Below are 10,533 nucleotides of genomic sequence, written 5' to 3'. Positions count from 1 at the left end.
CTATTTTATTTATCTAGTTGCTTGAGGACAAGCAACAGTTTAAGTTTGGTGTTGTGATGAGCGGATATTTTATACGCTTTTTGGGGGTAATTTCATGTAGATTTTAGTATGTTTTAATTAGTTTTTAGTAAAATATTATTAGTTTTTAGGCAAAAATCATATTTCTGGACTTTACTATGAGTTTGTGTGTTTTTCTGTGATTTCAGGTATTTTCTGGCTGAAATTGAGGGAGCTGAGCAAAAATCTGAGTTAGGCTGAAAAAGGACTGCTGATGCTGTTGGATCCTGACCTCCCTGCACTCGGAATGGATTTTTTGGAGCTACAGGAGTCCAATTGACGCGCTCTCAATTGAGTTGGAAAGTAGACATCCAGGGATTTCCATACTTTGCGCAAAGATAGACGACATAAACTGGCGTTCAATGCCAGTTCCATGTTGCAGTCTGGCGTCCAACGCCAGAAACAATTTACAAGTTGGAGTTCAACGCCCAAAACACATTACAACCTGGTGTTCAACTCCAGAAACAGCCCAAGCACGTGAGAGGCTTAAGTCTCAGCCCCAGCACACACCAAGTGGTCCCCAGAAGTGGATTTCTGCACCAATTATCTTAGTTTACTCATATTCTGTAAACCTAGGTTACTAGTTTACTATTTAAACAACTTTTAGAGATTTATTTTGTATCTTATGACGTCTATAGAACTGGATTTTATATTCCTTGGCAGCATGAGTCTCTAAACTCCATTGTTGGGGGTGAGGAGCTCTGCAGCGTCTCGATGAATTAATGCAATGGTTTCTATTTCTCCATTCAAACGTGTGTGTTCTTATCTAAGATGTTCATTCGCGCTTAATTATGAAGAAGGTGATGATCCGTGACACTCATCACCTTCCTCAATCCATGAACTGACAACCACCTCCATTCTACATCTGATTGAATGAGCTTCTTTTAGATTCCTTAATCAAAATCTTTGTGGTATAAGCTAGAATTGATGGTGGCCACTCTTGAGGATCCGGAAAGTCTAAACCTTGTCTATGGTATTCCGAGTAGGATTCAAGGAATGAATGGCTGTGACGAGCTTCAAACTCGCGATTGCTGGGCGTGATGACAAACGCAAAAGGATCAATGGAACCTATTCCAACATGATCGAGAACCAACAGCTGATTAGCCGTGCTGTGACAGAGCATTTGGACCGTTTTCACTGAGAGGATGGGAGGTAGCCACTGACAATGGTGACACCCTACATACAGCTTGCCATGGAGGGAACTTTGCACTTTTCCATGGATGGAATATTACATTACAGAAATTCAGAAGACAAAGCATCTCCAAAACTCCAACATATTCTCCATTACTGCATTACAAGTAATTATTTCATGCTCTTTTATTTTTCTAATAATTCAAACTGATAATTTTAATTGATATCCTGACTAAGAATAATAAAATAAACATAGCTTGCTTCAAACCAATAATCTCCATGGGATCGACCCTTACTCACGTAAGGTATTACTTGGACGACCCAGTGCACTTGCTGGTTAGTTGTGCGGATTGCAAAAGTGTGATTGCAATTTCGTGCACCAAGAGCGAAAATTAGTGAGTTAGTAAAAAGGAGGTCAGAGTAAGTGGCATGATGATTGGTTTCTAAGTAACAAGAATTTCACAATTTTAAGCAACAGTCAACTCATATTCAAGCAGGGATAACAGGGTATTGATGATGATTCATATAGATATAGAAGTAGTAAAAAGTAAAATCAAATAATCAAAAATCCAATTTATTAACCAGGAAATCAAAAGTAATAAGAATGATGGCCCGTGCATTCAAGAATTGGTTTGGTATTTGTGGAGTAGTGCAAAATTGAGAATTGCCAAAACCAATACTTGAATGTAAAAGGGAAACAATTTGCAGAAAATTGGACAGCATTCCGACTAAAATTGGATGTTCCTGGAAAATAAACAGCAAGAAAAACAGTTCATATGAGACTAACAATTGCTGCAAAGAGTCACAGATAGTAGGAATAGTGAAGAATAGTCTAACAGCAGCATGAAACATTTAAAGAACAGCATATGAATGGTATGAACATCACAGCCAGATGAAAATTGCAGAACAGATAAAACAAGTAACAAGTACGGTGCAATTATCAGGCCTAAATCCACTAACCACATCCTAGCTACCTAACCACCTATAATCCACTACAAACATGCATCTCTATCTAGCCTATTCGGAATAAAAATTGGAAAATGAACTAGAGAATCGCAAGGAGGAATCGCAGTATGGCGGAACCTAGTACGTAAAGGGAAATGAGATGGAACAGGGATGAGGGCAGAGAAGTGGTGATGCGACGGCGCTGGGTGAAGCACGGCGGCGCGGCGGTGGAGCAGGGGCGGTGGCAGGGGCGCAGGAGGGGTTGAATGGTTGAGGGTTGGGGGTGTAGTTGAGAATAGGGGGTGAGGGTTGGGGTGGTGGCCCTCGAAGGTGGCTGCGGCGGTCTGAGGCTGGCCTCAGTGGGGGCAGTGGTGGACGAGAGAGAGAGGGAAAAGAAGGAAGAGAGGGGAGGAGTGGTGGTCGCGGTGGTGTCTGGGTGGTGGTGGTGTGGCGATGGCCTTGGTGGTCGGAGGTGGTTGCTGGTGGTGGCTGGGGGTGGTTGAGAGAGAGAGAGAGAGTTGCAGAGGAGAGGAAGAGGGTGGGTTTGGGGACGCGACGGGCTAGGGTTCGCGTGATTTGGGGTTAGTGATTGCAAATCCACACGGACGCGTGGAGGACGCGATCGCGTGAGTAGGGTGAAATAGGATTAACGCGAACGCGTGGTTGACGCAATCGCGTGGGTTGGGTATAAGATAGGTGACGCGGACGTGTGAAGCATGCGAACGCGTCACTGGAATTTGTGCTAGACGCACGCTTCCAGCGTCGTTTTAGCGCAACTCTCTGTTTGGTTTAGGAGGCCAAAACATCCACGCGACGCGATCGCGTCGCTCACTCTTTCGCGTGGGATGGGTGTTATGCAAGTGACGCGTTCGCGTCAGGGACACGCACGCGTGGGTCATTTTGTGCTAAACGCATATTAGCCGCACGATTCCAGCCCAACTTGCTGGGCGTTGGATCTTTACGCTGTTATCCATATCACGCGTTTGCGTGAGTGACGCGGACGCGTGTGAGGCATTTTCCGCAACGGACACGATCGCGTGTGGCGCGCGGTCGCATGGAACAATTTGTGCCAAAGGTACGCCTCCAGCCTTGCTTTAGCATGACTCTCTGTTCACTTTCCTTTTTCTTTTAATGCACGTGTGACGTGGACGTGTCCGCGACGCTGTCGCGTCGCGTGCTCTCTCTTCTCTTTTTTTTTGTAGTATGCAGAATGCAGAATGCAATGAATGTCATGCAAAAATTCCAGGTTCAAATAAAATTGAAAAACAGAGTAAAATGGAGAAGGAACGATCATACCATGGTGGGTTGTCTCCCACCTAGCACTTTTAGTTAAAGTCCTTAAGTTGGACATTTGATGAGCTTCCTGCTATGGTGGCTTGTGCTTGAATTCGTCTAGAAATCTCCCCATTGTTTGGAATGCCAGCATCCTCCGGGATCCCAAACTAGGCACATAAAACCTTTGAGCCGTTTCAAACAGGTTTCTAGACTCCCAGGGTGTTGAATGTCAGAATAGATTCCAGGATCCCAAACTTTACTTTTACAGCCATCTTTGTCTTGATCTGCATTTTTCCAACCAGGTGATAAGTAATCTGAATTCTCACTGCAGCGACTAAACAGCTTCCGAGATCCTTTCAATTGAGCTTGACACCAATTCTTGCACCTTAATTTGAAGTGTGAAAGCTCATTGAATCTTGCATACCAGCGCTGAGTGCGAGTCATTTCCCTTTTGCTCTTAAAGCCGCAGAGAGCTCTAAGCTGGCCATCTGTCTCAAGTATTCAAGTGGAAAATTGAAGATAAAGGTCAAGGATTTTACCCACTTGAAGTTTGTGTTGGGTGGTAATGGCCTTGGGATCAGTGTTTTCAGTGGTTCTGCAAGTTCTACTCCCTTGTGGTCTTCTGTGAATTCCTCCACTTCTTGGAAAATTTCTTCCATTTCAACCATGTCTTGATCAAAGTCACTGATATCTTCCTCATCACTTGAGTCATAATTGGGAGGTTGAGAAAAGTCGACCTCTGCATCATCTTCGTATTCACTTGGGGAAGATTCTTCTATCTCACAGAATTCACTTGCAGATGCAAGTTCATTACTAAGAGAACTCGACTTGTGATCATCACTATCAAGGAAACATGCATCTTGGGTTATTCCATCCAGTTCTTTATAAGAAATCTGAAATACCTCAAATTATATTTAAATAAAGATGTCAATTCTAACATGGACAAGTTCATAAATCAAATTGGAAAGACAAATAAAAAGGACATTGAACCTGAGATGAAGAGATAATCCCAATAAGATAAATTCTAATCCTAATCCTAAGAGAGAGGAGAGAACCTCTCTCTAAAAACTACATCTAAATCCTAAAACTATGTATGAATCCAGTATTCAGTCTCTAATCTCCATATGCTCATGAATGGATGAGTTCTTCCATTTATAATCCTTCAATCTGTATTCTCTGGGCTTGACATTAAAGAAGCACTTATTGGGAGGTAACCCAATTTTTATTTATCTATATTTCTATTGTTCTTTTATGTTTTATTAGATTCATGATCATGTGGAGTCACAAAACAATTGCTAAAATTAAAAACAGAATAAAAAACATCAAAAGAAACAGTACACCCTAGAGGAAAAGCTTACTGGCATTTAAACGCCAATACGGAGCATCTGGCTGGTGTTCAAAGCCAGAATAAAGCATGAATCTGGTGTTGAACGCCAGAAACAAGCAGCAATCTGGTGTTTAAACGCCAGGATTGCACCCTGAGGAAAGCTGGCATTTAAAGCCAGAAACAAGCATCAGACTGGCGTTAAACGCCAGAAACATGCTACATTTGGGCGTTTAACGCCAAAAATAAGCTTCAGTCTGGCGTTAAACGCCAGGATTGCAGGCAGAGGGCATTTTACACGCCTAATTGTTGCAGGGATGATTCATCCTTGACGCCTCAGGATCTGTGGACCCCACAGGATCACTGGTATGCGAAATTGTGATCACTACTTTTCACAACTCAAATAATCCCTAGTAATGGCTCCAAAGACTTGGTGCTCAATACCATGGCATAAACACAACTTCGCACAACTAACCAGCAAGTGCACTGGGTCGTCCAAGTAATAAACCTTACGCGAGTAAGGGTCGATCCAACGGAGATTGTTGGTGTGAAGCAAGCTATGGTCACCTTGTAAATCTTAGTCAGGCAGACTCAAATGGTTATGGATGATATATGAATAAACATAAAGATAAAGATAGAGATACTTATGTAATTCATTGGTGTGAACTTCAGATAAGCGAATGGAGATGCTTTGTCCCTTCCGTCTCTCTGCTTTCCTACTGTCTTCATCCAATCCTTCTTACTCCTTTCCATGGCAAGCTGTATGTTGGGCATCACCGTTGTCAATGGCTACAGTCCCGTCCTCTCAGTGGAAATGTTCAACGCACCCTGTCACGGCACGGCTATCCAGCTGTCGGTTCTCGATCATGTCGGAATAGAATCCAGTGATTCTTTTGCGTCTGTCACTAACGCCCCACAATCGCGAATTTGAAGCTCGTCACAGTCATTCAATCATTGAATCCTACTCAGAATACCACAGACAAGGTTTAGACCTTCCGGATTCTCTTGAATGCCGCCATCAATTCTAGCTTATACCACGAAGATTCCGATTAAAGAATCCAAGAGATAAACATTCAAGCCTTGTTTGCTTGTAGAACGGGAGTGGTTGTCAGACACGCGTTCATGAGTGAGAATGATGATGCGCGTCACATAATCATCACATTCATCAAGTTCTTGAGTGCGAATGAATATCTTGGAATAAGAACAAGCTAAATTGAATAGAAGAACAATAGTAATTGCATTAATACTCGAGGTACAGCAGAGCTCCACACCTTAATCTATGGTGTGTAGAAACTCCACCGTTGAAAATACATAAGAACAAGGTCTAGGCATGGCCGAATGGCCAGCCTCCCAGTGATCTAAGATAGCATAAAACTACTCAAAGATAGCTACCCCGATGAGAATACAATAGTAAAAGGTCTTATTTATAAAGAACTAGTAGCCTAAGGTTTACAAAGATGAGTAAATGACATAAAAATCCACTTCTGGGCCCACTTGGTGTGTGCTTGGGCTGAGCATTGAAGCCTTTTTGTGTAGAGACTCTTCTTGGAGTTAAACGCCAGCTTTTGTGCCAGTTTGGGCGTTTAACTCCCATTCTTGTGCCAGTTCCGGCGTTTAACGCTGGGCATTCTTGAGCTGATTTGGAACGCAGATTTGGGCCATCAAATCTCAGGCAAAACATAGACTATTATATATTGCTGGAAAGCCCAGGATGTCTACTTTCCAACGCCGTTGAGAGCGCGCCAATTGGGGTTCTGTAACTCCAGAAAATCTACTTCGAGTGCAGGGAGGTCAGAATCCAACAGCATCTGCAGTCCATTTCAGTCTCTGGATCAGATTTTTGCTCAGGTCCCTCAATTTCAGCCAGAAAATACCTAAAATCACAGAAAAATACACAAACTCATAGTAAAGTCTAGAAAAGTGAATTTTAATTAAAAACTAATAAAAATATACTAAAAACTAACAAAAACATACTAAAAACATACTAAAAACAATGCCAAAAAGCATACAAATTATCCGCTCATCACAACACCAAACTTAAATTATTGCTTGTCCCCAAGCAAATGAAAATCAAATAAGATAAAGAGAAGAAAATATACAATGAATTCCAAAAACATCTATGAAGATCATTATTAATTAGATGAGCGGGACTTTTAGCTTTTTGCCTCTGAACAGTTTTGACATCTCACTCTATCCTTTGAAATTCAAAATGATTGGCTTCTATAGGAACTCAGAATCCAGATAGTGTTATTGATTCTCCTAGTTAAGTATGATGATTCTTGAACACAGCTACTTTATGAGTCTTGGCCGTGGCCCAAAGCACTTTGTCTTCCAGTATTACCACCGGATACATACATGCCACAGACACATAATTGGGTGAACCTTTTCAGATTGTGACTCAGCTTTGCTAGAGTCCCCAATTAGAGGTGTCCAGGATTCTTAAGCACACTCTTTTTGAGTTTGAAAGGGACCTCAGGGATCACCTTCTTCAAGGCCACAACTTCATAGAAGTGGTCTTGATGCACCCTTGAGATGAATCTCTCCATCTCCCATGACTCAGAGGTGGAAGCTTTTGCCTTCCCTTTCCTCTTTCTAGAGGTTTCTCCAGCCTTGGATGCCATAAATGGTTATGGAAAAACAAAAAGCAATGCTTTTACCACATCAAACTTAAAAGATTTGCTCGTCCTCGAGCAAAAGAAGAAAGAAGAGAGTAGAAGAAGAAGAAATAGAGGAGATGGAGATGGCATTGTGGTTCGACCAAAGGGGGAGAAGTAGTGTTTAGGGTGTGTGAAAATGAAGGAGTGAAGATGGGTTTATATAGGGGTGGAGAGAGGGGTAGGGTTCGGCTATGGGAGGGTTTGTTTGGGAGGGAAAGTGGTTTAAATTTGAATGGTGAGGTAGGTGGGGTTTTATGAAGGATGGATGTGAGTGGTGAAGAGAAATATGGGATTTGATAGGTGATGGGTTTTTGGGGAAGAGGTGTTGAGGTGATTGGTGAATGGGTGAAGAAGAGAGAGGGTGGTGGGGTAGGTGGGGATCCTGTGGGGTCCACATATCCTGAGGTGTCAAGGAAAAGTCATCCCTGCACCAAGTGGCGAGCAAAATTGCTCTCTGTGCCAATTCTGGCATTAAACACCGGGCTGGTGCCCATTTCTGGCATTTAACGCCAACTTCTTGCCCTTTCCTGGCGTTTAACGCCAGTCTGGTGCCCCTTTCTGGCGTTAACCGCCCAGAATGGTGCCAGACTGGGCGTTAAACGCCCATTTGCTAGCTTCACTGGCGTTTATACGCCAGCAAGTTCTCCTCCAGGGTGTGCTGTTTTTTTCTTTCTGTTTTTCATTCTATTTTTGCTTTTTCAATTGATTTTGTGACTTCTCATGATCATCAACCTACAGAAAACATAAAATATCAAAGGAAAATAGATAAAATATAACATTGGGTTGCCTCCTAACAAGAGCTTCTTTAATGTCAGTAGCTTGACAGTGGGCTCTCATGGAGCCTCACAGATACTCAGAGCAATGTTGGAACCTCCTAACACCAAACTTAGAGTTTGAATGTGGGGGTTCAACACCAAACTTAGAAGTTGGTTGTGGCCTCCCAACACCAAACTTAAAGTTTGACTGTGGGGGCTCTGTTTGACTCTGTTTTGAGAGAAGCTCTTCATGCTTCCTCTCTATGGTGACAGAGGGATATCCTTGAGCCTTAAACACAAAGGATTCTTCATTCACTTGAATGATCAATTCTCCTCTGTCCACATCAATCACAACCTCTGCTGTGGCTAGGAAGGGTCTGCCAAGGATGATGGATTCATCCATGCACTTCCCAGTCTCTAGGACTATGAAATCAGCAGGGATGTAATGGTCTTCAATCTTTACCAGAACATCCTCCACAAGTCCATAAGCTTGTTTTCTTGAATTGTCTGCCATCTCTAGTGAGATTCTTGCAGCTTGTACCTCAAAGATCCCTAGCTTCTCCATTACAGAGTGAGGCATGAGGTTTACACTTGACCCTAAGTCACACAGAGCCTTCTTAAAGGTCATGGTTCCTATGGTACAAGGTACTGAAAACTTTCCAGGATCTTGTCTCTTTTGAGGTAAAATCTGCCTAGACAAGTCATCCAGTTCTTTGGTGAGCAAAGGAGGTTCATTCTCCCAAGTCTCATTACCAAATAACTTGTCATTTAGCTTCCTGATTGCTCCAAGGTATTTAGCAACTTGCTCTTCAGTGACATATTCATCCTCTTCAGAGGAAGAATACTCATCAGAGCTCATCAATGGCAGAAGTAAATCCATTGGAATCTCTATGGTCTCAATGTGAGCCTCAGATTTCCATGGTTCCTCATTAGGGAACTCATTGGAGGCCAATGGACGTCCATTGAGGTCTTCCTCAGTGCCGTTCACTGCCTCTCCCTCCTCTCCAAATTCGGCCATGTTGATGGCCTTGCACTCTCCTTTTGGATTTTCTTCTGTATTGCTTGGAAGAGTACTAGGAGGGAGTTTAGTAATTTTCTTGCTTAGCTGACCCACTTGTGCCTCTAAATTTCTGATGGAGGACCTTGTTTCAATCATGAAACTTTGATTGGTTTTGATTAGATCAGAGACCATGGTTGCAAAGTCAGAGTGGTTCTGCTTAGAATTCTCTGTCTGTTGCTGAGAAGATAATGGAAAAGGCTTGCCATTGCTAAACCTATTTCTTCCACCATTGTTGTTGAAACCTTGTGGAGGTCTCTGTTGATCCTTCCATGAGAGATTTGGATGATTTCTCCATGAAGAATTATAGGTGTTTCCATAGGGTTCTCCCATGTAATTCACCTCTTCCATTGAAGGGTTCTCAGGATCATAAGCTTCTTCTTCAGATGAAGCGTCCTTAGTACTGCCTGGTGCATTTTGCATTCCAACCAGACTTTGAGAAATCAAATTGACTTGATGAGTCAATATTTTGTTCTGAGCCAGTATGGCATTCAGAGTATCAATCTCAAGAACTCCTTTCTTCTGATTTGTCCCATTGTTCACAGGATTCCTTTCAGAAGTGTACATGAATTGGTTATTTGCAACCATTTCAATTAGTTCTTGAGCTTCTGTAGGCGTCTTCTTCAGATGAAGAGATCCTCCAGCAGAGCTATCCAAAGACATCTTGGACAGTTCAGATAGACCATTATAGAAAATACCTATGATGCTCCATTCAGAAAGCATGTCAGAAGGATACTTTCTGATCAATTGTTTGTATCTTTCCCAAGCTTCATAGAGGGATTCTCCTTCCTTCTGTCTGAAGGTTTGGATTTCCACTCTAAGCTTACTCAATTTTTGAGGTGGAAAGAACTTTGACAAGAAGGCATTGACTAGCTTTTCCCAAGAGTTCAGGCTTTCTTTAGGTTGTGAATCCAACCATATCCTAGCTCTGTCTCTTACAGCAAAAGGGAATAGCATAAGTCTATAGACCTCAGGGTCAACCCCATTAGTCTTGACAGTGTCACAGATTTGCAAGAACTCAGCTAAAAACTGATGAGGATCTTCCAATGGAAGTCCATGGAACTTGCAATTTTGTTGCATTAGAGAAACTAATTGAGGCTTAAGCTCAAAGTTGTTTGCTCCAATGGCAGGGATAGAGATGCTTCTCCCATAGAAGTCGGGAGTAGGTGCGGTAAAGTCACCCAGCACTTTCCTTGCATTGTTGGCATTGTTGTTGTTTTCGGCTGCCATGGGTTCTTCTTCTTTGAAGATTTCTGTTAGGTCCTCTACAGAGAGTTGTGCCTTAGCTTCTCTTAGCTTTCGCTTCAAGGTCCTTTCAGGTTCAGGGTCAGC

At 42.6% G+C, this 10,533-nt stretch overlaps 1 non-coding gene across 1 annotated transcript; it reads left to right on the top strand.

Annotated features, from left to right (window-relative positions):
• The first annotated feature begins 9,918 nt into the window (after positions 1–9,918).
• On the top strand, positions 9,919–10,026 carry LOC130972306 (small nucleolar RNA R71). Its single transcript, XR_009083494.1, has one exon. It is a non-coding gene; the product is annotated as a small nucleolar RNA R71 (small nucleolar RNA).
• The last annotated feature ends 507 nt before the right edge of the window (positions 10,027–10,533 follow it).

Source organism: Arachis stenosperma, chromosome 3 (genome assembly GCF_014773155.1).
Source record: "Arachis stenosperma cultivar V10309 chromosome 3, arast.V10309.gnm1.PFL2, whole genome shotgun sequence".
NCBI classification, from domain to species: domain Eukaryota; kingdom Viridiplantae; phylum Streptophyta; class Magnoliopsida; order Fabales; family Fabaceae; genus Arachis; species Arachis stenosperma.
Note: the sequence above shows the minus strand (reverse complement) of the source record. Positions and strands in the feature narration are given on the sequence as shown.